Source organism: Ranitomeya imitator, chromosome 5 (assembly GCF_032444005.1).
Source record: "Ranitomeya imitator isolate aRanImi1 chromosome 5, aRanImi1.pri, whole genome shotgun sequence".
NCBI classification, from domain to species: domain Eukaryota; kingdom Metazoa; phylum Chordata; class Amphibia; order Anura; family Dendrobatidae; genus Ranitomeya; species Ranitomeya imitator.
In genome coordinates this window covers 704,817,177-704,842,594 of record NC_091286.1, presented here as the reverse complement: position 1 = coordinate 704,842,594, position 25,418 = coordinate 704,817,177, and the positions used below count along the sequence as shown (strand labels likewise).

Below are 25,418 nucleotides of genomic sequence, written 5' to 3'. Positions count from 1 at the left end.
TCACGACCTCTCAGCAGTTTCTATAAACAAACAAAGCCATAAAAGGTCAATGGTTCTCTTTTGGGATTGTGCTACATCGCAACTTTTTTCTTCAAACTATGCAAGTTTTTTTCACTGTCCCCAATTTGATTCTCCATGTACATAGAAAGGGGTTGCTAGAAAGTTGCCCAACTGTATTTGTAGGGCACCAATCACGTTGTAGACTCCTTAAATGTTCTTCCAGTATGCAAAAATGGAATCCACACTTAAAAAAAAAAAAAAAAAAAAAAAGCTTGCAATGGCATGTGTGATTGTATATGAAAATTGTGACCTGGTGTGACGTGAAACTGACGATATGTTTGCCAGGTTTGGGGGATTAGCGCAAGTGGTAGAGCGCTCGCTTAGCATGCGAGAGGTAGCGGAATCGATGCCCGCATTCTCCAATACTACTGCTGAATTCCTTTTTCGCTGGGTTGAATGAATCATTTTTACCACCTGCTCGTGACACCCATGGCCAATCCTAGTGGGCTTTCAACAATCTTTCGATAGCTCAGCTGGTAGAGCGGAGGACTGTAGCTCTAAATTAGCAATCCTTAGGGCGCTGGTTCAATTCCGGCTCGAAGGAAGTTTTGTTTATCCTATCTCATCCAGAAGGTTTTTCTCCAGTTTGTCTCGTGAATTCAAAACATCGTCAGCAAAATGGCTTTTACTTGAGGGAGATGCTTAGCACAAATGCAAAAACTTCTTCAACTGTAGCTTACTACTGAAGCAAAAGGTTGCAACGTCCCTGGGTGGACTCGAACCACCAACCTTTCGGTTAACAGCCGAACGCGCTAACCGATTGCGCCACAGAGACATGATTTTCAACAAAAACAAACAAACATTTGCAAAGCACCAAGAATAATTTAGTTGCCAACAGATAAGAAATGGCTGATAAATTACATGACATAGACCAGAAGGCAGGCAGTAATTAGACTTCAACTCTGAGCATCCTCCACCATAAGCAGAGTGGCGCAGCGGAAGCGTGCTGGGCCCATAACCCAGAGGTCGATGGATCGAAACCATCCTCTGCTAAACGGTTGTGTTTTATACTCTTCATCATTACATTTCATCTAAATGCCCCTGTCTACAGCAAACCCTTTTGGCTCAAAAAAACACTGGTTAAAACCCTGAATCCCAGTTCAACTCGTGCCGCTAAAGGACCAGAAGGCCTTTACGACGTCTCAAAATTTTCTATAAACAAACCATAAAAGGTCAATGGTTCTCCTTGGGATTGTGCTACATCACAACTTTTTTCACTCTCCCCCAGTTTGATTCTCCATGTACTTAGAAAGGATTTGCTAGAACGTTTACTGTTATTGCAGAAAATGTAAAAAAAAAATGCGCGCTTACGTAAGCGTTGGTGGTATAGTGGTGAGCATAGCTGCCTTCCAAGCAGTTGACCCGGGTTTGATTCCCGGCCAACGCATGGCTTGCTTTTTCACCATTGGTGTTGCGTTTATTCTCTTTTAATGTTTTGTGTTCAAGCTCATGCTCTACTCTTTTCTTACAGTTTAGCAACCACAAAAAGGAGAAAAAAACGAAGAGAAGCGTTCTTAGCTTTTTCAACACTTCATCTAAACCATTTGCTGCTCATCAGTTATTGTTTGAAACTTAGTAGGGTTAGTCCGCAATACAAAAGCAATGCCAAGGTAAACATTGGTATTGTGCTGGTTGGTGTAGCTTCTGTCAAAAGCAAACGCGTTTTGGCTCAAAAATAACTGGTCAAAACCCTGAATCCTGGATCAACTTGTGCCAAAGGACCAGAAGGCCTTCACGACCTCTCAGCAGTTTCTATAAACAAACAAAGCCATAAAAGGTCAATGGTTCTCTTTTGGGATTGTGCTACATCGCAACTTTTTTCTTCAAACTATGCAAGTTTTTTTCACTGTCCCCAATTTGATTCTCCATGTACATAGAAAGGGGTTGCTAGAAAGTTGCCCAACTGTATTTGTAGGGCACCAATCACGTTGTAGACTCCTTAAATGTTCTTCCAGTATGCAAAAATGGAATCCACACTTAAAAAAAAAAAAAAAGCTTGCAATGGCATGTGTGATTGTATATGAAAATTGTGACCTGGTGTGACGTGAAACTGACGATATGTTTGCCAGGTTTGGGGGATTAGCTCAAGTGGTAGAGCGCTCGCTTAGCATGCGAGAGGTAGCGGAATCGATGCCCGCATTCTCCAATACTACTGCTGAATTCCTTTTTCGCTGGGTTGAATGAATCATTTTTACCACCTGCTCGTGGCACCCATGGCCAAACCTAGTGGGCTTTCAACAATCCTTCGATAGCTCAGCTGGTAGAGCGGAGGACTGTAGCTCTAAATTAGCAATCCTTAGGTCGCTGGTTCAATTCCGGCTCGAAGGAAGTTTTATTTATCCTATCTCATCCAGAAGGTTTTTCTCCAGTTTGTCTCGTGAATTCAAAACATCGTCAGCAAAATGGCTTTTACTTGAGGGAGATGCTTAGCACAAATGCAAAAACTTCTTCAACTGTAGCTTACTACTGAAGCAAAAGGTTGCAACGTCCCTGGGTGGACTCGAACCACCAACCTTTCGGTTAACAGCCGAACGCGCTAACCGATTGCGCCACAGAGACATGATTTTCAACAAAAACAAACAAACATTTGCAAAGCACCAAGAATAATTTAGTTGCCAACAGATAAGAAATGGCTGATAAATTACATGACATAGACCAGAAGGCAGGCAGTAATTAGACTTCAACTCTGAGCATCCTCCACCATAAGCGGAGTGGCGCAGCGGAAGCGTACTGGGCCCATAACCCAGAGGTCGATGGATCGAAACCATCTTCTGCTAAACGGTTGTGTTTTATACTCTTCATCATTACATTTCATCTAAATGCCCCTGTCTACAGCAAACCCTTTTGGCTCAAAAAAACACTGGTTAAAACCCTGAATCCCAGTTCAACTCGTGCCGCTAAAGGACCAGAAGGCCTTTACGACGTCTCAAAATTTTCTATAAACAAACCATAAAAGGTCAATGGTTCTCCTTGGGATTGTGCTACATCACAACTTTTTTCACTCTCCCCCAGTTTGATTCTCCATGTACTTAGAAAGGATTTGCTAGAACGTTTACTGTTATTGCAGAAAATGTAAAAAAAAATGCGCGCTTACGTAAGCGTTGGTGGTATAGTGGTGAGCATAGCTGCCTTCCAAGCAGTTGACCCGGGTTCGATTCCCGGCCAACGCATGGCTTGCTTTTTCACCATTGGTGTTGCGTTTATTCTCTTTTAATGTTTTGTGTTCAAGCTCATGCTCTACTCTCTTCTTACAGTTTAGCAACCACAAAAAGGAGAAAAAAACGAAGAGAAGCGTTCTTAGCTTTTTCAACACTTCATCTAAACCATTTGCTGCTCATCAGTTATTGTTTGAAACTTAGTAGGGTTAGTCCGCAATACAAAAGCAATGCCAAGGTAAACATTGGTATTGTGCTGGTTGGTGTAGCTTCTGTCAAAAGCAAACGCGTTTTGGCTCAAAAATTACTGGTCAAAACCCTGAATCCTGGATCAACTTGTGCCAAAGGACCAGAAGGCCTTCACGACCTCTCAGCAGTTTCTATAAACAAACAAAGCCATAAAAGGTCAATGGTTCTCTTTTGGGATTGTGCTACATCGCAACTTTTTTCTTCAAACTATGCAAGTTTTTTTCACTGTCCCCAATTTGATTCTCCATGTACATAGAAAGGGGTTGCTAGAAAGTTGCCCAACTGTATTTGTAGGGCACCAATCACGTTGTAGACTCCTTAAATGTTCTTCCAGTATGCAAAAATGGAATCCACACTTAAAAAAAAAAAAAAAAAAAAAAAGCTTGCAATGGCATGTGTGATTGTATATGAAAATTGTGACCTGGTGTGACGTGAAACTGACGATATGTTTGCCAGGTTTGGGGGATTAGCTCAAGTGGTAGAGCGCTCGCTTAGCATGCGAGAGGTAGCGGGATCGATGCCCGCATTCTCCAATACTACTGCTGAATTCCTTTTTCGCTGGGTTGAATGAATCATTTTTACCACCTGCTCGTGGCACCCATGGCCAAACCTAGTGGGCTTTCAACAATCCTTCGATAGCTCAGCTGGTAGAGCGGAGGACTGTAGCTCTAAATTAGCAATCCTTAGGTCGCTGGTTCAATTCCGGCTCGAAGGAAGTTTTGTTTATCCTATCTCATCCAGAAGGTTTTTCTCCAGTTTGTCTCGTGAATTCAAAACATCGTCAGCAAAATGGCTTTTACTTGAGGGAGATGCTTAGCACAAATGCAAAAACTTCTTCAACTGTAGCTTACAAAAGGTTGCAACGTCCCTGGGTGGACTCGAACCACCAACCTTTTGGTTAACAGCCGAACGCGCTAACCGATTGCGCCACAGAGACATGATTGTCAACAAAAACAAACAAACATTTGCAAAGCACCAAGAATAATTTAGTTGCCAACAGATAAGAAATGGCTGATAAATTACATGACATAGACCAGAAGGCAGGCAGTAATTAGACTTCAACTCTGAGCATCCTCCACCATAAGCAGAGTGGCGCAGCGGAAGCGTGCTGGGCCCATAACCCAGAGGTCGATGGATTGAAACCATCCTCTGCTAAACGGTTGTGTTTTATACTCTTCATCATTACATTTCATCTAAATGCCCCTGTCTACAGCAAACCCTTTTGGCTCAAAAAAACACTGGTTAAAACCCTGAATCCCAGTTCAACTCGTGCCGCTAAAGGACCAGAAGGCCTTTACGACGTCTCAAAATATTCTATAAACAAACCATAAAAGGTCAATGGTTCTCCTTGGGATTGTGCTACATCACAACTTTTTTCACTCTCCCCCAGTTTGATTCTCCATGTACTTAGAAAGGATTTGCTAGAACGTTTACTGTTATTGCAGAAAATGTAAAAAAAAATGCGCGCTTACGTAAGCGTTGGTGGTATAGTGGTGAGCATAGCTGCCTTCCAAGCAGTTGACCCGGGTTCGATTCCCGGCCAACGCATGGCTTGCTTTTTCACCATTGGTGTTGCGTTTATTCTCTTTAATGTTTTGTGTTCAAGCTCATGCTCTACTCTCTTCTTACAGTTTAGCAACCACAAAAAGGAGAAAAAAACGAAGAGAAGCGTTCTTAGCTTTTTCAACACTTTATCTAAACCATTTGCTGCTCATCAGTTATTGTTTGAAACTTAGTAGGGTTAGTCCGCAATACAAAAGCAATGCCAAGGTAAACATTGGTATTGTGCTGGTTGGTGTAGCTTCTGTCAAAAGCAAACGCGTTTTGGCTCAAAAATTACTGGTCAAAACCCTGAATCCTGGATCAACTTGTGCCAAAGGACCAGAAGGCCTTCACGACCTCTCAGCAGTTTCTATAAACAAACAAAGCCATAAAAGGTCAATGGTTCTCTTTTGGGATTGTGCTACATCGCAACTTTTTTCTTCAAACTATGCAAGTTTTTTTCACTGTCCCCAATTTGATTCTCCATGTACATAGAAAGGGGTTGCTAGAAAGTTGCCCAACTGTATTTGTAGGGCACCAATCACGTTGTAGACTCCTTAAATGTTCTTCCAGTATGCAAAAATGGAATCCACACTTAAAAAAAAAAAAAAAAAAAAAAAGCTTGCAATGGCATGTGTGATTGTATATGAAAATTGTGACCTGGTGTGACGTGAAACTGACGATATGTTTGCCAGGTTTGGGGGATTAGCTCAAGTGGTAGAGCGCTCGCTTAGCATGCGAGAGGTAGCGGGATCGATGCCCGCATTCTCCAATACTACTGCTGAATTCCTTTTTCGCTGGGTTGAATGAATCATTTTTACCACCTGCTCGTGGCACCCATGGCCAAACCTAGTGGGCTTTCAACAATCCTTCGATAGCTCAGCTGGTAGAGCGGAGGACTGTAGCTCTAAATTAGCAATCCTTAGGTCGCTGGTTCAATTCCGGCTCGAAGGAAGTTTTGTTTATCCTATCTCATCCAGAAGGTTTTTCTCCAGTTTGTCTCGTGAATTCAAAACATCGTCAGCAAAATGGCTTTTACTTGAGGGAGATGCTTAGCACAAATGCAAAAACTTCTTCAACTGTAGCTTACTACTGAAGCAAAAGGGTGCAACGTCCCTGGGTGGACTCGAACCACCAACCTTTCGGTTAACAGCCGAACGCGCTAACCGATTGCGCCACAGAGACATGATTTTCAACAAAAACAAACAAACATTTGCAAAGCACCAAGAATAATTTAGTTGCCAACAGATAAGAAATGGCTGATAAATTACATGACATAGACCAGAAGGCAGGCAGTAATTAGACTTCAACTCTGAGCATCCTCCACCATAAGCAGAGTGGCGCAGCGGAAGCGTGCTGGGCCCATAACCCAGAGGTCGATGGATCGAAACCATCCTCTGCTAAACGGTTGTGTTTTATACTCTTCATCATTACATTTCATCTAAATGCCCCTGTCTACAGCAAACCCTTTTGGCTCAAAAAAACACTGGTTAAAACCCTGAATCCCAGTTCAACTCGTGCCGCTAAAGGACCAGAAGGCCTTTACGACGTCTCAAAATTTTCTATAAACAAACCATAAAAGGTCAATGGTTCTCCTTGGGATTGTGCTACATCACAACTTTTTTCACTCTCCCCCAGTTTGATTCTCCATGTACTTAGAAAGGATTTGCTAGAACGTTTACTGTTATTGCAGAAAATGTAAAAAAAAATGCGCGCTTACGTAAGCGTTGGTGGTATAGTGGTGAGCATAGCTGCCTTCCAAGCAGTTGACCCGGGTTCGATTCCCGGCCAACGCATGGCTTGCTTTTTCACCATTGGTGTTGCGTTTATTCTCTTTTAATGTTTTGTGTTCAAGCTCATGCTCTACTCTTTTCTTACAGTTTAGCAACCACAAAAAGGAGAAAAAAACGAAGAGAAGCGTTCTTAGCTTTTTCAACACTTCATCTAAACCATTTGCTGCTCATCAGTTATTGTTTGAAACTTAGTAGGGTTAGTCCGCAATACAAAAGCAATGCCAAGGTAAACATTGGTATTGTGCTGGTTGGTGTAGCTTCTGTCAAAAGCAAACGCGTTTTGGCTCAAAAATTACTGGTCAAAACCCTGAATCCTGGATCAACTTGTGCCAAAGGACCAGAAGGCCTTCACGACCTCTCAGCAGTTTCTATAAACAAACAAAGCCATAAAAGGTCAATGGTTCTCTTTTGGGATTGTGCTACATCGCAACTTTTTTCTTCAAACTATGCAAGTTTTTTTCACTGTCCCCAATTTGATTCTCCATGTACATAGAAAGGGGTTGCTAGAAAGTTGCCCAACTGTATTTGTAGGGCACCAATCACGTTGTAGACTCCTTAAATGTTCTTCCAGTATGCAAAAATGGAATCCACACTTAAAAAAAAAAAAAAAAAAGCTTGCAATGGCATGTGTGATTGTATATGAAAATTGTGACCTGGTGTGACGTGAAACTGACGATATGTTTGCCAGGTTTGGGGGATTAGCTCAAGTGGTAGAGCGCTCGCTTAGCATGCGAGAGGTAGCGGGATCGATGCCCGCATTCTCCAATACTACTGCTGAATTCCTTTTTCGCTGGGTTGAATGAATCATTTTTACCACCTGCTCGTGGCACCCATGGCCAAACCTAGTGGGCTTTCAACAATCCTTCGATAGCTCAGCTGGTAGAGCGGAGGACTGTAGCTCTAAATTAGCAATCCTTAGGTCGCTGGTTCAATTCCGGCTCGAAGGAAGTTTTGTTTATCCTATCTCATCCAGAAGGTTTTTCTCCAGTTTGTCTCGTGAATTCAAAACATCGTCAGCAAAATGGCTTTTACTTGAGGGAGATGCTTAGCACAAATGCAAAAACTTCTTCAACTGTAGCTTACAAAAGGTTGCAACGTCCCTGGGTGGACTCGAACCACCAACCTTTTGGTTAACAGCCGAACGCGCTAACCGATTGCGCCACAGAGACATGATTGTCAACAAAAACAAACAAACATTTGCAAAGCACCAAGAATAATTTAGTTGCCAACAGATAAGAAATGGCTGATAAATTACATGACATAGACCAGAAGGCAGGCAGTAATTAGACTTCAACTCTGAGCATCCTCCACCATAAGCAGAGTGGCGCAGCGGAAGCGTGCTGGGCCCATAACCCAGAGGTCGATGGATTGAAACCATCCTCTGCTAAACGGTTGTGTTTTATACTCTTCATCATTACATTTCATCTAAATGCCCCTGTCTACAGCAAACCCTTTTGGCTCAAAAAAACACTGGTTAAAACCCTGAATCCCAGTTCAACTCGTGCCGCTAAAGGACCAGAAGGCCTTTACGACGTCTCAAAATATTCTATAAACAAACCATAAAAGGTCAATGGTTCTCCTTGGGATTGTGCTACATCACAACTTTTTTCACTCTCCCCCAGTTTGATTCTCCATGTACTTAGAAAGGATTTGCTAGAACGTTTACTGTTATTGCAGAAAATGTAAAAAAAAATGCGCGCTTACGTAAGCGTTGGTGGTATAGTGGTGAGCATAGCTGCCTTCCAAGCAGTTGACCCGGGTTCGATTCCCGGCCAACGCATGGCTTGCTTTTTCACCATTGGTGTTGCGTTTATTCTCTTTAATGTTTTGTGTTCAAGCTCATGCTCTACTCTCTTCTTACAGTTTAGCAACCACAAAAAGGAGAAAAAAACGAAGAGAAGCGTTCTTAGCTTTTTCAACACTTTATCTAAACCATTTGCTGCTCATCAGTTATTGTTTGAAACTTAGTAGGGTTAGTCCGCAATACAAAAGCAATGCCAAGGTAAACATTGGTATTGTGCTGGTTGGTGTAGCTTCTGTCAAAAGCAAACGCGTTTTGGCTCAAAAATTACTGGTCAAAACCCTGAATCCTGGATCAACTTGTGCCAAAGGACCAGAAGGCCTTCACGACCTCTCAGCAGTTTCTATAAACAAACAAAGCCATAAAAGGTCAATGGTTCTCTTTTGGGATTGTGCTACATCGCAACTTTTTTCTTCAAACTATGCAAGTTTTTTTCACTGTCCCCAATTTGATTCTCCATGTACATAGAAAGGGGTTGCTAGAAAGTTGCCCAACTGTATTTGTAGGGCACCAATCACGTTGTAGACTCCTTAAATGTTCTTCCAGTATGCAAAAATGGAATCCACACTTAAAAAAAAAAAAAAAGCTTGCAATGGCATGTGTGATTGTATATGAAAATTGTGACCTGGTGTGACGTGAAACTGACGATATGTTTGCCAGGTTTGGGGGATTAGCTCAAGTGGTAGAGCGCTCGCTTAGCATGCGAGAGGTAGCGGAATCGATGCCCGCATTCTCCAATACTACTGCTGAATTCCTTTTTCGCTGGGTTGAATGAATCATTTTTACCACCTGCTCGTGGCACCCATGGCCAAACCTAGTGGGCTTTCAACAATCCTTCGATAGCTCAGCTGGTAGAGCGGAGGACTGTAGCTCTAAATTAGCAATCCTTAGGTCGCTGGTTCAATTCCGGCTCGAAGGAAGTTTTGTTTATCCTATCTCATCCAGAAGGTTTTTCTCCAGTTTGTCTCGTGAATTCAAAACATCGTCAGCAAAATGGCTTTTACTTGAGGGAGATGCTTAGCACAAATGCAAAAACTTCTTCAACTGTAGCTTACTACTGAAGCAAAAGGTTGCAACGTCCCTGGGTGGACTCGAACCACCAACCTTTCGGTTAACAGCCGAACGCGCTAACCGATTGCGCCACAGAGACATGATTTTCAACAAAAACAAACAAACATTTGCAAAGCACCAAGAATAATTTAGTTGCCAACAGATAAGAAATGGCTGATAAATTACATGACATAGACCAGAAGGCAGGCAGTAATTAGACTTCAACTCTGAGCATCCTCCACAATAAGCGGAGTGGCGCAGCGGAAGCGTACTGGGCCCATAACCCAGAGGTCGATGGATCGAAACCATCTTCTGCTAAACGGTTGTGTTTTATACTCTTCATCATTACATTTCATCTAAATGCCCCTGTCTACAGCAAACCCTTTTGGCTCAAAAAAACACTGGTTAAAACCCTGAATCCCAGTTCAACTCGTGCCGCTAAAGGACCAGAAGGCCTTTACGACGTCTCAAAATTTTCTATAAACAAACCATAAAAGGTCAATGGTTCTCCTTGGGATTGTGCTACATCACAACTTTTTTCACTCTCCCCCAGTTTGATTCTCCATGTACTTAGAAAGGATTTGCTAGAACGTTTACTGTTATTGCAGAAAATGTAAAAAAAAATGCGCGCTTACGTAAGCGTTGGTGGTATAGTGGTGAGCATAGCTGCCTTCCAAGCAGTTGACCCGGGTTCGATTCCCGGCCAACGCATGGCTTGCTTTTTCACCATTGGTGTTGCGTTTATTCTCTTTTAATGTTTTGTGTTCAAGCTCATGCTCTACTCTCTTCTTACAGTTTAGCAACCACAAAAAGGAGAAAAAAACGAAGAGAAGCGTTCTTAGCTTTTTCAACACTTCATCTAAATCATTTGCTGCTCATCAGTTATTGTTTGAAACTTAGTAGGGTTAGTCCGCAATACAAAAGCAATGCCAAGGTAAACATTGGTATTGTGCTGGTTGGTGTAGCTTCTGTCAAAAGCAAACGCGCTTTGGCTCAAAAATTACTGGTCAAAACCCTGAATCCTGGATCAACTTGTGCCAAAGGACCAGAAGGCCTTCACGACCTCTCAGCAGTTTCTATAAACAAACAAAGCCATAAAAGGTCAATGGTTCTCTTTTGGGATTGTGCTACATCGCAACTTTTTTCTTCAAACTATGCAAGTTTTTTTCACTGTCCCCAATTTGATTCTCCATGTACATAGAAAGGGGTTGCTAGAAAGTTGCCCAACTGTATTTGTAGGGCACCAATCACGTTGTAGACTCCTTAAATGTTCTTCCAGTATGCAAAAATGGAATCTACACTTAAAAAAAAAAAAAAAAAAAAAGCTTGCAATGGCATGTGTGATTGTATATGAAAATTGTGACCTGGTGTGACGTGAAACTGACGCTATGTTTGCCAGGTTTGGGGGATTAGCTCAAGTGGTAGAGCGCTCGCTTAGCATGCGAGAGGTAGCGGAATCGATGCCCGCATTCTCCAATACTACTGCTGAATTCCTTTTTCGCTGGGTTGAATGAATCATTTTTACCACCTGCTCGTGGCACCCATGGCCAAACCTAGTGGGCTTTCAACAATCCTTCGATAGCTCAGCTGGTAGAGCGGAGGACTGTAGCTCTAAATTAGCAATCCTTAGGTCGCTGGTTCAATTCCGGCTCGAAGGAAGTTTTGTTTATCCTATCTCATCCAGAAGGTTTTTCTCCAGTTTGTCTCGTGAATTCAAAACATCGTCAGCAAAATGGCTTTTACTTGAGGGAGATGCTTAGCACAAATGCAAAAACTTCTTCAACTGTAGCTTACTACTGAAGCAAAAGGTTGCAACGTCCCTGGGTGGACTCGAACCACCAACCTTTCGGTTAACAGCCGAACGCGCTAACCGATTGCGCCACAGAGACATGATTTTCAACAAAAACAAACAAACATTTGCAAAGCACCAAGAATAATTTAGTTGCCAACAGATAAGAAATGGCTGATAAATTACATGACATAGACCAGAAGGCAGGCAGTAATTAGACTTCAACTCTGAGCATCCTCCACCATAAGCGGAGTGGCGCAGCGGAAGCGTACTGGGCCCATAACCCAGAGGTCGATGGATCGAAACCATCTTCTGCTAAACGGTTGTGTTTTATACTCTTCATCATTACATTTCATCTAAATGCCCCTGTCTACAGCAAACCCTTTTGGCTCAAAAAAACACTGGTTAAAACCCTGAATCCCAGTTCAACTCGTGCCGCTAAAGGACCAGAAGGCCTTTACGACGTCTCAAAATTTTCTATAAACAAACCATAAAAGGTCAATGGTTCTCCTTGGGATTGTGCTACATCACAACTTTTTTCACTCTCCCCCAGTTTGATTCTCCATGTACTTAGAAAGGATTTGCTAGAACGTTTACTGTTATTGCAGAAAATGTAAAAAAAAATGCGCGCTTACGTAAGCGTTGGTGGTATAGTGGTGAGCATAGCTGCCTTCCAAGCAGTTGACCCGGGTTCGATTCCCGGCCAACGCATGGCTTGCTTTTTCACCATTGGTGTTGCGTTTATTCTCTTTTAATGTTTTGTGTTCAAGCTCATGCTCTACTCTCTTCTTACAGTTTAGCAACCACAAAAAGGAGAAAAAAACGAAGAGAAGCGTTCTTAGCTTTTTCAACACTTCATCTAAATCATTTGCTGCTCATCAGTTATTGTTTGAAACTTAGTAGGGTTAGTCCGCAATACAAAAGCAATGCCAAGGTAAACATTGGTATTGTGCTGGTTGGTGTAGCTTCTGTCAAAAGCAAACGCGCTTTGGCTCAAAAATTACTGGTCAAAACCCTGAATCCTGGATCAACTTGTGCCAAAGGACCAGAAGGCCTTCACGACCTCTCAGCAGTTTCTATAAACAAACAAAGCCATAAAAGGTCAATGGTTCTCTTTTGGGATTGTGCTACATCGCAACTTTTTTCTTCAAACTATGCAAGTTTTTTTCACTGTCCCCAATTTGATTCTCCATGTACATAGAAAGGGGTTGCTAGAAAGTTGCCCAACTGTATTTGTAGGGCACCAATCACGTTGTAGACTCCTTAAATGTTCTTCCAGTATGCAAAAATGGAATCTACACTTAAAAAAAAAAAAAAAAAAAAAGCTTGCAATGGCATGTGTGATTGTATATGAAAATTGTGACCTGGTGTGACGTGAAACTGACGCTATGTTTGCCAGGTTTGGGGGATTAGCTCAAGTGGTAGAGCGCTCGCTTAGCATGCGAGAGGTAGCGGGATCGATGCCCGCATTCTCCAATACTACTGCTGAATTCCTTTTTCGCTGGGTTGAATGAATCATTTTTACCACCTGCTCGTGGCACCCATGGCCAAACCTAGTGGGCTTTCAACAATCCTTCGATAGCTCAGCTGGTAGAGCGGAGGACTGTAGCTCTAAATTAGCAATCCTTAGGTCGCTGGTTCAATTCCGGCTCGAAGGAAGTTTTGTTTATCCTATCTCATCCAGAAGGTTTTTCTCCAGTTTGTCTCGTGAATTCAAAACATCGTCAGCAAAATGGCTTTTACTTGAGGGAGATGCTTAGCACAAATGCAAAAACTTCTTCAACTGTAGCTTACTACTGAAGCAAAAGGGTGCAACGTCCCTGGGTGGACTCGAACCACCAACCTTTTGGATAACAGCCGAACGCGCTAACCGATTGCGCCACAGAGCCATTTCTTATCTGTTGACAACTAAATTATTCTTGGTGCTTTGCAAATGTTTGTTTGTTTTTGTTGAAAATCATGTCTCTGTGGCGCAATCGGTTAGCGCGTTCGGCTGTTAACCGAAAGGTTGGTGGTTCGAGTCCACCCAGGGACGTTGCAACCTTTTGCTTCAGTAGTAAGCTACAGTTGAAGAAGTTTTTGCATTTGTGCTAAGCATCTCCCTCAAGTAAAAGCCATTTTGCTGACGATGTTTTGAATTCACGAGACAAACTGGAGAAAAACCTTCTGGATGAGATAGGATAAACAAAACTTCCTTCGAGCCGGAATTGAACCAGCGACCTAAGGATTGCTAATTTAGAGCTACAGTCCTCCGCTCTACCAGCTGAGCTATCGAAGGATTGTTGAAAGCCCACTAGGTTTGGCCATGGGTGCCACGAGCAGGTGGTAAAAATGATTCATTCAACCCAGCGAAAAAGGAATTCAGCAGTAGTATTGGAGAATGCGGGCATCGATTCCGCTACCTCTCGCATGCTAAGCGAGCGCTCTACCACTTGAGCTAATCTCCCAAACCTGGCAAATGTATCGTCAGTTTCACGTCACACCAGGTCACAATTTTCATATACAATCACACATGCCATTGCAAGCTTTTTTTTTTTTTTTTTTTTTTTAAGTGTGGATTCCATTTTTGCATACTGGAAGAACATTTAAGGAGTCTACAACGTGATTGGTGCCCTACAAATACAGTTGGGCAACTTTCTAGCAACCCCTTTCTATGTACATGGAGAATCAAATTGGGGACAGTGAAAAAAACTTGCATAGTTTGAAGAAAAAAGTTGCGATGTAGCACAATCCCAAAAGAGAACCATTGACCTTTTATGGCTTTGTTTGTTTATAGAAACTGCTGAGAGGTCGTGAAGGCCTTCTGGTCCTTTGGCACAAGTTGATCCAGGATTCAGGGTTTTGACCAGTAATTTTTGAGCCAAAACGCGTTTGCTTTTGACAGAAGCTACACCAACCAGCACAATACCAATGTTTACCTTGGCATTGCTTTTGTATTGCGGACTAACCCTACTAAGTTTCAAACAATAACTGATGAGCAGCAAATGGTTTAGATGAAGTGTTGAAAAAGCTAAGAACGCTTCTCTTCGTTTTTTTCTCCTTTTTGTGGTTGCTAAACTGTAAGAAGAGAGTAGAGCATGAGCTTGAACACAAAAGAGAACATTAAAAGAGAATGAACGCAACACCAATGGTGAAAAAGCAAGCCATTGCGTTGGCCGGGAATCGAACCCGGGTCAACTGCTTGGAAGGCAGCTATGCTCACCACTATACCACCAACGCTTACGTAAGTGCGCATTTTTTTTTTACATTTTCTGCAATAACAGTAAACGTTCTAGCAAATCCTTTCTAAGTACATGGAGAATCAAACTGGGGGAGAGTGAAAAAAGTTGTGATGTAGCACAATCCCAAGGAGAACCATTGACCTTTTATGGTTTGTTTATAGAAAATTTTGAGACGTCGTAAAGGCCTTCTGGTCCTTTAGCGGCACGAGTTGAACTGGGATTCAGGGTTTTAACCAGTGTTTTTTTGAGCCAAAAGGGTTTGCTGTAGACAGGGGCATTTAGATGAAATGTAATGATGAAGAGTATAAAACACAACCGTTTAGCAGAGGATGGTTTCGATCCATCGACCTCTGGGTTATGGGCCCAGCACGCTTCCGCTGCGCCACTCTGCTTATGGTGGAGGATGCTCAGAGTTGAAGTCTAATTACTGCCTGCCTTCTGGTCTATGTCATGTAATTTATCAGCCATTTCTTATCTGTTGGCAACTAAATTATTCTTGGTGCTTTGCAAATGTTTGTTTGTTTTTGTTGAAAATCATGTCTCTGTGGCGCAATCGGTTAGCGCGTTCGGCTGTTAACCGAAAGGTTGGTGGTTCGAGTCCACCCAGAGACGTTGCACCCTTTTGCTTCAGTAGTAAGCTACAGTTGAAGAAGTTTTTGCATTTGTGCTAAGCATCTCCCTCAAGTAAAAGCCATTTTGCTGACGATGTTTTGAATTCACGAGACAAACTGGAGAAAAACCTTCTGGATGAGATAGGATAAACAAAACTTCCTTCGAGCCGGAATTGAACCAGCGACCTAAGGATTGCTAATTTAGAGCTACAGTCCTCCGCTCTACCAGCTGAGCTATCGAAGGATTGATGAAAGCCCACTAGGTTTGGCCATGGGTGCCACGAGCAGGTGGTAAAAATGATTCATTCAACCCAGCGAAAAAGGAATTCAGCAGTAGTATTGGAGAATGCGGGCATCGATCCCGCTACCTCTCGCATGCTAAGCGAGCGCGCTACCACTTGAGCTAATCTCCCAAACCTGGCAAACGTATCGTCAGTTTCACGTCACACGTCACACCAGGTCACAATTTTCATATACAATCACACATGCCATTGCAAGCTTTTTTTTTTTTTTTTTTTTTTAAGTGTGGATTCCATTTTTGCATACTGGAATAACATTTAAGGAGTCTACAACGTGATTGGTGCCCTACAAATACAGTTGGGCAACTTTCTAGCAACCCCTTTCTATGTACATGGAGAATCAAATTGGGGACAGTGAAAAAAACTTGCATAGTTTGAAGAAAAAAGTTGCGATGTAGCACAATCCCAAAAGAGAACCATTGACCTTTTATGGCTTTGTTTGTTTATAGAAACTGCTGAGAGGTCGTGAAGGCCTTCTGGTCCTTTGGCACAAGTTGATCCAGGATTCAGGGTTTTGACCAGTAATTTTTGAGCCAAAACGCGTTTGCTTTTGACAGAAGCTACACCAACCAGCACAATACCAATGTTTACCTTGGCATTGCTTTTGTATTGCGGACTAACCCTACTAAGTTTCAAACAATAACTGATGAGCAGCAAATGGTTTAGATGAAGTGTTGAAAAAGCTAAGAACGCTTCTCTTCGTTTTTTTCTCCTTTTTGTGGTTGCTAAACTGTAAGAAGAGAGTAGAGCATGAGCTTGAACACAAAACATTAAAAGAGAATAAACGCAACACCAATGGTGAAAAAGCAAGCCATGCGTTGGCCGGGAATCGAACCCGGGTCAACTGCTTGGAAGGCAGCTATGCTCACCACTATACCACCAACGCTTACGTAAGCGCGCATTTTTTTTTTACATTTTCTGCAATAACAGTAAACGTTCTAGCAAATCCTTTCTAAGTACATGGGGAATCAAACTGGGGGAGAGTGAAAAAAGTTGTGATGTAGCACAATCCCAAGGAGAACCATTGACCTTTTATGGTTTGTTTATAGAAAATTTTGAGACGTCGTAAAGGCCTTCTGGTCCTTTAGCGGCACGAGTTGAACTGGGATTCAGGGTTTTAACCAGTGTTTTTTTGAGCCAAAAGGGTTTGCTGTAGACAGGGGTATTTAGATGAAATGTAATGATGAAGAGTATAAAACACAACCGTTTAGCAGAGGATGGTTTCGATCCATCGACCTCTGGGTTATGGGCCCAGCACGCTTCCGCTGCGCCACTCTGCTTATGGTGGAGGATGCTCAGAGTTGAAGTCTAATTACTGCCTGCCTTCTGGTCTATGTCATGTAATTTATCAGCCATTTCTTATCTGTTGGCAACTAAATTATTCTTGGTGCTTTGCAAATGTTTGTTTGTTTTTGTTGAAAATCATGTCTCTGTGGCGCAATCGGTTAGCGCGTTCGGCTGTTAACCGAAAGGTTGGTGGTTCGAGTCCACCCAGGGACGTTGCACCCTTTTGCTTCAGTAGTAAGCTACAGTTGAAGAAGTTTTTGCATTTGTGCTAAGCATCTCCCTCAAGTAAAAGCCATTTTGCTGACGATGTTTTGAATTCACGAGACAAACTGGAGAAAAACCTTCTGGATGAGATAGGATAAACAAAACTTCCTTCGAACCGGAATTGAACCAGCGACCTAAGGATTGCTAATTTAGAGCTACAGTCCTCCGCTCTACCAGCTGAGCTATCGAAGGATTGTTGAAAGCCCACTAGGTTTGGCCATGGGTGCCACGAGCAGGTGGTAAAAATGATTCATTCAACCCAGCAAAAAAGGAATTCAGCAGTAGTATTGGAGAATGCGGGCATCGATCCCGCTACCTCTCGCATGCTAAGCGAGCGCTCTACCACTTGAGCTAATCCCCCAAACCTGGCAAACATATCGTCAGTTTCACGTCACACCAGGTCACAATTTTCATATACAATCACACATGCCAGTGCAAGCTTTTTTTTTTTTTTTTTTTTTTTTAAGTGTGGATTCCATTTTTGCATACTGGAAGAACATTTAAGGAGTCTACAACGTGATTGGTGCCCTACAAATACAGTTGGGCAACTTTCTAGCAACCCCTTTCTATGTACATGGAGAATCAAATTGGGGACAGTGAAAAAAACTTGCATAGTTTGAAGAAAAAAGTTGCGATGTAGCACAATCCCAAAAGAGAACCATTGACCTTTTATGGCTTTGTTTGTTTATAGAAACTGCTGAGAGGTCGTGAAGGCCTTCTGGTCCTTTGGCACAAGTTGATCCAGGATTCAGGGTTTTGACCAGTAATTTTTGAGCCAAAACGCGTTTGCTTTTGACAGAAGCTACACCAACCAGCACAATACCAATGTTTACCTTGGCATTGCTTTTGTATTGCGGACTAACCCTACTAAGTTTCAAACAATAACTGATGAGCAGCAAATGGTTTAGATGAAGTGTTGAAAAAGCTAAGAACGCTTCTCTTCGTTTTTTTCTCCTTTTTGTGGTTGCTAAACTGTAAGAAGAGAGTAGAGCATGAGCTTAAACACAAAACATTAAAAGAGAATAAACGCAACACCAATGGTGAAAAAGCAATCCATGCGTTGGCCGGGAATCGAACCCGGGTCAACTGCTTGGAAGGCAGCTATGCTCACCACTATACCACCAACGCTTACGTAAGCGCGCATTTTTTTTTTACATTTTCTGCAATAACAGTAAACGTTCTAGCAAATCCTTTCTAAGTACATGGAGAATCAAACTGGGGGAGAGTGAAAAAAGTTGTGATGTAGCACAATCCCAAGGAGAACCATTGACCTTTTATGGTTTGTTTATAGAAAATTTTGAGACGTCGTAAAGGCCTTCTGGTCCTTTAGCGGCATGAGTTGAACTGGGATTCAGGGTTTTAACCAGTGTTTTTTTGAGCCAAAAGGGTTTGCTGTAGACAGGGGCATTTAGATGAAATGTAATGATGAAGAGTATAAAACACAACCGTTTAGCAGAGGATGGTTTCAATCCATCGACCTCTGGGTTATGGGCCCAGCACGCTTCCGCTGCGCCACTCTGCTTATGGTGGAGGATGCTCAGAGTTGAAGTCTAATTACTGCCTGCCTTCTGGTCTATGTCATGTAATTTATCAGCCATTTCTTATCTGTTGGCAACTAAATTATTCTTGGTGCTTTGCAAATGTTTGTTTTTGTTGAAAATCATGTCTCTGTGGCGCAATCGGTTAGCGCGTTCGGCTGTTAACCGAAAGGTTGGTGGTTCGAGTCCACCCAGGGACGTTGCACCCTTTTGCTTCAGTTGAAGAAGTTTTTGCATTTGTGCTAAGCATCTCCCTCAAGTAAAAGCCATTTTGCTGACGATGTTTTGAATTCACGAGACAAACTGGAGAAAAACCTTCTGGATGAGATAGGATAAACAAAACTTCCTTCGAGCCGGAATTGAACCAGCGACCTAAGGATTGCTAATTTAGAGCTACAGTCCTCCGCTCTACCAGCTGAGCTATCGAAGGATTGTTGAAAGCCCACTAGGTTTGGCCATGGGTGCCACGAGCAGGTGGTAAAAATGATTCATTCAACCCAGCGAAAAAGGAATTCAGCGGTAGTATTGGAGAATGCGGGTATCGATCCCGCTACCTCTCGCATGCTAAGCGAGCGCTCTACCACTTGAGCTAATCCCCCAAACCTGGCAAACATATCGTCAGTTTCACGTCACACCAGGTCACAATTTTCATATACAATCACACATGCCAGTGCAAGCTTTTTTTTTTTTTTTTTTTTTTTTAAGTGTGGATTCCATTTTTGCATACTGGAAGAACATTTAAGGAGTCTACAACGTGATTGGTGCCCTACAAATACAGTTGGGCAACTTTCTAGCAACCCCTTTCTATGTACATGGAGAATCAAATTGGGGACAGTGAAAAAAACTTGCATAGTTTGAAGAAAAAAGTTGCGATGTAGCACAATCCCAAAAGAGAACCATTGACCTTTTATGGCTTTGTTTGTTTATAGAAACTGCTGAGAGGTCGTGAAGGCCTTCTGGTCCTTTGGCACAAGTTGATCCAGGATTCAGGGTTTTGACCAGTAATTTTTGAGCCAAAACGCGTTTGCTTTTGACAGAAGCTACACCAACCAGCACAATACCAATGTTTACCTTGGCATTGCTTTTGTATTGCGGACTAACCCTACTAAGTTTCAAACAATAACTGATGAGCAGCAAATGGTTTAGATGAAGTGTTGAAAAAGCTAAGAACGCTTCTCTTCGTTTTTTTCTCCTTTTTGTGGTTGCTAAACTGTAAGAAGAGAGTAGAGCATGAGCTTGAACACAAAACATTAAAAGAGAATAAACGCAACACCAATGGTGAAAAAGCAAGCCATGCGTTGGCCGGGAATCGAACCCGGGTCAACTGCTTGGAAGGCAGCTATGCTCACCACTATACCACCAACGCTTACGTAAGCGCGCATTTTTTTTTTACATTTTCTGCAATAACAGTAAACGTTCTAGCAAATCCTTTCTAAGTACATGGAGAATCAAACTGGGGGAGAGTGAAAAAAGTTGTGATGTAGCACAATCCCAAGGAGAACCATTGACCTTTTATGGTTTGTTTATAGAAAATTTTGAGACGTCGTAAAGGCCTTCTGGTCCTTTAGCGGCATGAGTTGAACTGGGATTCAGGGTTTTAACCAGTGTTTTTTTGAGCCAAAAGGGTTTGCTGTAGACAGGGGCATTTAGATGAAATGTAATGATGAAGAGTATAAAACACAACCGTTTAGCAGAGGATGGTTTCGATCCATCGACCTCTGGGTTATGGGCCCAGCACGCTTCCGCTGCGCCACTCTGCTTATGGTGGAGGATGCTCAGAGTTGAAGTCTAATTACTGCCTGCCTTCTGGTCTATGTCATGTAATTTATCAGCCATTTCTTATCTGTTGGCAACTAAATTATTCTTGGTGCTTTGCAAATGTTTGTTTTTGTTGAAAATCATGTCTCTGTGGCGCAATCGGTTAGCGCGTTCGGCTGTTAACCGAAAGGTTGGTGGTTCGAGTCCACCCAGGGACGTTGCACCCTTTTGCTTCAGTTGAAGAAGTTTTTGCATTTGTGCTAAGCATCTCCCTCAAGTAAAAGCCATTTTGCTGACGATGTTTTGAATTCACGAGACAAACTGGAGAAAAACCTTCTGGATGAGATAGGATAAACAAAACTTCCTTCGAGCCGGAATTGAACCAGCGACCTAAGGATTGCTAATTTAGAGCTACAGTCCTCCGCTCTACCAGCTGAGCTATCGAAGGATTGTTGAAAGCCCACTAGGTTTGGCCATGGGTGCCACGAGCAGGTGGTAAAAATGATTCATTCAACCCAGCGAAAAAGGAATTCAGCGGTAGTATTGGAGAATGCGGGCATCGATCCCGCTACCTCTCGCATGCTAAGCGAGCGCTCTACCACTTGAGCTAATCCCCCAAACCTGGCAAACATATCGTCAGTTTCACGTCACACCAGGTCACAATTTTCATATACAATCACACATGCCAGTGCAAGCTTTTTTTTTTTTTTTTTTAAGTGTGGATTCCATTTTTGCATACTGGAAGAACATTTAAGGAGTCTACAACGTGATTGGTGCCCTACAAATACAGTTGGGCAACTTTCTAGCAACCCCTTTCTATGTACATGGAGAATCAAATTGGGGACAGTGAAAAAAACTTGCATAGTTTGAAGAAAAAAGTTGCGATGTAGCACAATCCCAAAAGAGAACCATTGACCTTTTATGGCTTTGTTTGTTTATAGAAACTGCTGAGAGGTCGTGAAGGCCTTCTGGTCCTTTGGCACAAGTTGATCCAGGATTCAGGGTTTTGACCAGTAATTTTTGAGCCAAAACGCGTTTGCTTTTGACAGAAGCTACACCAACCAGCACAATACCAATGTTTACCTTGGCATTGCTTTTGTATTGCGGACTAACCCTACTAAGTTTCAAACAATAACTGATGAGCAGCAAATGGTTTAGATGAAGTGTTGAAAAAGCTAAGAACGCTTCTCTTCGTTTTTTTCTCCTTTTTGTGGTTGCTAAACTGTAAGAAGAGAGTAGAGCATGAGCTTGAACACAAAACATTAAAAGAGAATAAACGCAACACCAATGGTGAAAAAGCAAGCCATGCGTTGGCCGGGAATCGAACCCGGGTCAACTGCTTGGAAGGCAGCTATGCTCACCACTATACCACCAACGCTTACGTAAGCGCGCATTTTTTTTTTACATTTTCTGCAATAACAGTAAACGTTCTAGCAAATCCTTTCTAAGTACATGGAGAATCAAACTGGGGGAGAGTGAAAAAAGTTGTGATGTAGCACAATCCCAAGGAGAACCATTGACCTTTTATGGTTTGTTTATAGAAAATTTTGAGACGTCGTAAAGGCCTTCTGGTCCTTTAGCGGCATGAGTTGAACTGGGATTCAGGGTTTTAACCAGTGTTTTTTTGAGCCAAAAGGGTTTGCTGTAGACAGGGGCATTTAGATGAAATGTAATGATGAAGAGTATAAAACACAACCGTTTAGCAGAGGATGGTTTCAATCCATCGACCTCTGGGTTATGGGCCCAGCACGCTTCCGCTGCGCCACTCTGCTTATGGTGGAGGATGCTCAGAGTTGAAGTCTAATTACTGCCTGCCTTCTGGTCTATGTCATGTAATTTATCAGCCATTTCTTATCTGTTGGCAACTAAATTATTCTTGGTGCTTTGCAAATGTTTGTTTTTGTTGAAAATCATGTCTCTGTGGCGCAATCGGTTAGCGCGTTCGGCTGTTAACCGAAAGGTTGGTGGTTCGAGTCCACCCAGGGACGTTGCACCCTTTTGCTTCAGTTGAAGAAGTTTTTGCATTTGTGCTAAGCATCTCCCTCAAGTAAAAGCCATTTTGCTGACGATGTTTTGAATTCACGAGACAAACTGGAGAAAAACCTTCTGGATGAGATAGGATAAACAAAACTTCCTTCGAGCCGGAATTGAACCAGCGACCTAAGGATTGCTAATTTAGAGCTACAGTCCTCCGCTCTACCAGCTGAGCTATCGAAGGATTGTTGAAAGCCCACTAGGTTTGGCCATGGGTGCCACGAGCAGGTGGTAAAAATGATTCATTCAACCCAGCGAAAAAGGAATTCAGCGGTAGTATTGGAGAATGCGGGTATCGATCCCGCTACCTCTCGCATGCTAAGCGAGCGCTCTACCACTTGAGCTAATCCCCCAAACCTGGCAAACATATCGTCAGTTTCACGTCACACCAGGTCACAATTTTCATATACAATCACACATGCCAGTGCAAGCTTTTTTTTTTTTTTTTTTTTTTTTAAGTGTGGATTCCATTTTTGCATACTGGAAGAACATTTAAGGAGTCTACAACGTGATTGGTGCCCTACAAATACAGTTGGGCAACTTTCTAGCAACCCCTTTCTATGTACATGGAGAATCAAATTGGGGACAGTGAAAAAAACTTGCATAGTTTGAAGAAAAAAGTTGCGATGTAGCACAATCCCAAAAGAGAACCATTGACCTTTTATGGCTTTGTTTGTTTATAGAAACTGCTGAGAGGTCGTGAAGGCCTTCTGGTCCTTTGGCACAAGTTGATCCAGGATTCAGGGTTTTGACCAGTAATTTTTGAGCCAAAACGCGTTTGCTTTTGACAGAAGCTACACCAACCAGCACAATACCAATGTTTACCTTGGCATTGCTTTTGTATTGCGGACTAACCCTACTAAGTTTCAAACAATAACTGATGAGCAGCAAATGGTTTAGATGAAGTGTTGAAAAAGCTAAGAACGCTTCTCTTCGTTTTTTTCTCCTTTTTGTGGTTGCTAAACTGTAAGAAGAGAGTAGAGCATGAGCTTGAACACAAAACATTAAAAGAGAATAAACGCAACACCAATGGTGAAAAAGCAAGCCATGCGTTGGCCGGGAATCGAACCCGGGTCAACTGCTTGGAAGGCAGCTATGCTCACCACTATACCACCAACGCTTACGTAAGCGCGCATTTTTTTTTTACATTTTCTGCAATAACAGTAAACGTTCTAGCAAATCCTTTCTAAGTACATGGAGAATCAAACTGGGGGAGAGTGAAAAAAGTTGTGATGTAGCACAATCCCAAGGAGAACCATTGACCTTTTATGGTTTGTTTATAGAAAATTTTGAGACGTCGTAAAGGCCTTCTGGTCCTTTAGCGGCATGAGTTGAACTGGGATTCAGGGTTTTAACCAGTGTTTTTTTGAGCCAAAAGGGTTTGCTGTAGACAGGGGCATTTAGATGAAATGTAATGATGAAGAGTATAAAACACAACCGTTTAGCAGAGGATGGTTTCGATCCATCGACCTCTGGGTTATGGGCCCAGCACGCTTCCGCTGCGCCACTCTGCTTATGGTGGAGGATGCTCAGAGTTGAAGTCTAATTACTGCCTGCCTTCTGGTCTATGTCATGTAATTTATCAGCCATTTCTTATCTGTTGGCAACTAAATTATTCTTGGTGCTTTGCAAATGTTTGTTTTTGTTGAAAATCATGTCTCTGTGGCGCAATCGGTTAGCGCGTTCGGCTGTTAACCGAAAGGTTGGTGGTTCGAGTCCACCCAGGGACGTTGCACCCTTTTGCTTCAGTTGAAGAAGTTTTTGCATTTGTGCTAAGCATCTCCCTCAAGTAAAAGCCATTTTGCTGACGATGTTTTGAATTCACGAGACAAACTGGAGAAAAACCTTCTGGATGAGATAGGATAAACAAAACTTCCTTCGAGCCGGAATTGAACCAGCGACCTAAGGATTGCTAATTTAGAGCTACAGTCCTCCGCTCTACCAGCTGAGCTATCGAAGGATTGTTGAAAGCCCACTAGGTTTGGCCATGGGTGCCACGAGCAGGTGGTAAAAATGATTCATTCAACCCAGCGAAAAAGGAATTCAGCGGTAGTATTGGAGAATGCGGGCATCGATCCCGCTACCTCTCGCATGCTAAGCGAGCGCTCTACCACTTGAGCTAATCCCCCAAACCTGGCAAACATATCGTCAGTTTCACGTCACACCAGGTCACAATTTTCATATACAATCACACATGCCAGTGCAAGCTTTTTTTTTTTTTTTTTTAAGTGTGGATTCCATTTTTGCATACTGGAAGAACATTTAAGGAGTCTACAACGTGATTGGTGCCCTACAAATACAGTTGGGCAACTTTCTAGCAACCCCTTTCTATGTACATGGAGAATCAAATTGGGGACAGTGAAAAAAACTTGCATAGTTTGAAGAAAAAAGTTGCGATGTAGCACAATCCCAAAAGAGAACCATTGACCTTTTATGGCTTTGTTTGTTTATAGAAACTGCTGAGAGGTCGTGAAGGCCTTCTGGTCCTTTGGCACAAGTTGATCCAGGATTCAGGGTTTTGACCAGTAATTTTTGAGCCAAAACGCGTTTGCTTTTGACAGAAGCTACACCAACCAGCACAATACCAATGTTTACCTTGGCATTGCTTTTGTATTGCGGACTAACCCTACTAAGTTTCAAACAATAACTGATGAGCAGCAAATGGTTTAGATGAAGTGTTGAAAAAGCTAAGAACGCTTCTCTTCGTTTTTTTCTCCTTTTTGTGGTTGCTAAACTGTAAGAAGAGAGTAGAGCATGAGCTTGAACACAAAACATTAAAAGAGAATAAACGCAACACCAATGGTGAAAAAGCAAGCCATGCGTTGGCCGGGAATCGAACCCGGGTCAACTGCTTGGAAGGCAGCTATGCTCACCACTATACCACCAACGCTTACGTAAGCGCGCATTTTTTTTTTACATTTTCTGCAATAACAGTAAACGTTCTAGCAAATCCTTTCTAAGTACATG

The 25,418-nt window shown here is 42.4% G+C and overlaps 24 non-coding genes across 24 annotated transcripts; 1 reads left to right on the top strand and 23 right to left on the bottom strand.

Annotated features, from left to right (window-relative positions):
- Nucleotides 1-761: 761 nt before the first annotated feature.
- On the bottom strand, nt 762-835 carry TRNAN-GUU (transfer RNA asparagine (anticodon GUU)). The gene has a single exon. It is a non-coding gene; the product is annotated as a tRNA-Asn (tRNA).
- Nucleotides 836-2,545: 1,710 nt separating this feature from the next.
- Nucleotides 2,546-2,619, bottom strand: TRNAN-GUU (transfer RNA asparagine (anticodon GUU)). The gene has a single exon. It is a non-coding gene; the product is annotated as a tRNA-Asn (tRNA).
- Nucleotides 2,620-6,117: 3,498 nt separating this feature from the next.
- On the bottom strand, nt 6,118-6,191 carry TRNAN-GUU (transfer RNA asparagine (anticodon GUU)). The gene has a single exon. It is a non-coding gene; the product is annotated as a tRNA-Asn (tRNA).
- Nucleotides 6,192-9,676: 3,485 nt separating this feature from the next.
- On the bottom strand, nt 9,677-9,750 carry TRNAN-GUU (transfer RNA asparagine (anticodon GUU)). Its single transcript has one exon. It is a non-coding gene; the product is annotated as a tRNA-Asn (tRNA).
- A 1,715-nt stretch (nt 9,751-11,465) lies between these two features.
- On the bottom strand, nt 11,466-11,539 carry TRNAN-GUU (transfer RNA asparagine (anticodon GUU)). Its single transcript has one exon. It is a non-coding gene; the product is annotated as a tRNA-Asn (tRNA).
- Nucleotides 11,540-13,631: 2,092 nt separating this feature from the next.
- TRNAY-GUA (transfer RNA tyrosine (anticodon GUA)) lies at nt 13,632-13,717 on the bottom strand. The gene is given in 2 exon segments: nt 13,632-13,667; nt 13,681-13,717. It is a non-coding gene; the product is annotated as a tRNA-Tyr (tRNA).
- Nucleotides 13,718-14,586: 869 nt separating this feature from the next.
- TRNAG-UCC (transfer RNA glycine (anticodon UCC)) lies at nt 14,587-14,658 on the bottom strand. Its single transcript has one exon. It is a non-coding gene; the product is annotated as a tRNA-Gly (tRNA).
- Nucleotides 14,659-15,198: 540 nt separating this feature from the next.
- Nucleotides 15,199-15,272, top strand: TRNAN-GUU (transfer RNA asparagine (anticodon GUU)). Its single transcript has one exon. It is a non-coding gene; the product is annotated as a tRNA-Asn (tRNA).
- Nucleotides 15,273-15,429: 157 nt separating this feature from the next.
- On the bottom strand, nt 15,430-15,515 carry TRNAY-GUA (transfer RNA tyrosine (anticodon GUA)). Its single transcript is given in 2 exon segments — nt 15,430-15,465; nt 15,479-15,515. It is a non-coding gene; the product is annotated as a tRNA-Tyr (tRNA).
- Nucleotides 15,516-16,384: 869 nt separating this feature from the next.
- On the bottom strand, nt 16,385-16,456 carry TRNAG-UCC (transfer RNA glycine (anticodon UCC)). The gene has a single exon. It is a non-coding gene; the product is annotated as a tRNA-Gly (tRNA).
- A 953-nt stretch (nt 16,457-17,409) lies between these two features.
- Nucleotides 17,410-17,482, bottom strand: TRNAA-AGC (transfer RNA alanine (anticodon AGC)). Its single transcript has one exon. It is a non-coding gene; the product is annotated as a tRNA-Ala (tRNA).
- Nucleotides 17,483-18,177: 695 nt separating this feature from the next.
- On the bottom strand, nt 18,178-18,249 carry TRNAG-UCC (transfer RNA glycine (anticodon UCC)). The gene has a single exon. It is a non-coding gene; the product is annotated as a tRNA-Gly (tRNA).
- A 754-nt stretch (nt 18,250-19,003) lies between these two features.
- On the bottom strand, nt 19,004-19,089 carry TRNAY-GUA (transfer RNA tyrosine (anticodon GUA)). Its single transcript is given in 2 exon segments — nt 19,004-19,039; nt 19,053-19,089. It is a non-coding gene; the product is annotated as a tRNA-Tyr (tRNA).
- Nucleotides 19,090-19,185: 96 nt separating this feature from the next.
- Nucleotides 19,186-19,258, bottom strand: TRNAA-AGC (transfer RNA alanine (anticodon AGC)). Its single transcript has one exon. It is a non-coding gene; the product is annotated as a tRNA-Ala (tRNA).
- Nucleotides 19,259-19,953: 695 nt separating this feature from the next.
- On the bottom strand, nt 19,954-20,025 carry TRNAG-UCC (transfer RNA glycine (anticodon UCC)). Its single transcript has one exon. It is a non-coding gene; the product is annotated as a tRNA-Gly (tRNA).
- A 754-nt stretch (nt 20,026-20,779) lies between these two features.
- TRNAY-GUA (transfer RNA tyrosine (anticodon GUA)) lies at nt 20,780-20,865 on the bottom strand. Its single transcript is given in 2 exon segments — nt 20,780-20,815; nt 20,829-20,865. It is a non-coding gene; the product is annotated as a tRNA-Tyr (tRNA).
- Nucleotides 20,866-20,961: 96 nt separating this feature from the next.
- TRNAA-AGC (transfer RNA alanine (anticodon AGC)) lies at nt 20,962-21,034 on the bottom strand. The gene has a single exon. It is a non-coding gene; the product is annotated as a tRNA-Ala (tRNA).
- Nucleotides 21,035-21,723: 689 nt separating this feature from the next.
- On the bottom strand, nt 21,724-21,795 carry TRNAG-UCC (transfer RNA glycine (anticodon UCC)). Its single transcript has one exon. It is a non-coding gene; the product is annotated as a tRNA-Gly (tRNA).
- Nucleotides 21,796-22,549: 754 nt separating this feature from the next.
- TRNAY-GUA (transfer RNA tyrosine (anticodon GUA)) lies at nt 22,550-22,635 on the bottom strand. Its single transcript is given in 2 exon segments — nt 22,550-22,585; nt 22,599-22,635. It is a non-coding gene; the product is annotated as a tRNA-Tyr (tRNA).
- A 96-nt stretch (nt 22,636-22,731) lies between these two features.
- Nucleotides 22,732-22,804, bottom strand: TRNAA-AGC (transfer RNA alanine (anticodon AGC)). Its single transcript has one exon. It is a non-coding gene; the product is annotated as a tRNA-Ala (tRNA).
- Nucleotides 22,805-23,499: 695 nt separating this feature from the next.
- On the bottom strand, nt 23,500-23,571 carry TRNAG-UCC (transfer RNA glycine (anticodon UCC)). Its single transcript has one exon. It is a non-coding gene; the product is annotated as a tRNA-Gly (tRNA).
- A 754-nt stretch (nt 23,572-24,325) lies between these two features.
- TRNAY-GUA (transfer RNA tyrosine (anticodon GUA)) lies at nt 24,326-24,411 on the bottom strand. Its single transcript is given in 2 exon segments — nt 24,326-24,361; nt 24,375-24,411. It is a non-coding gene; the product is annotated as a tRNA-Tyr (tRNA).
- Nucleotides 24,412-24,507: 96 nt separating this feature from the next.
- Nucleotides 24,508-24,580, bottom strand: TRNAA-AGC (transfer RNA alanine (anticodon AGC)). Its single transcript has one exon. It is a non-coding gene; the product is annotated as a tRNA-Ala (tRNA).
- Nucleotides 24,581-25,269: 689 nt separating this feature from the next.
- TRNAG-UCC (transfer RNA glycine (anticodon UCC)) lies at nt 25,270-25,341 on the bottom strand. Its single transcript has one exon. It is a non-coding gene; the product is annotated as a tRNA-Gly (tRNA).
- Nucleotides 25,342-25,418: the final 77 nt, after the last annotated feature.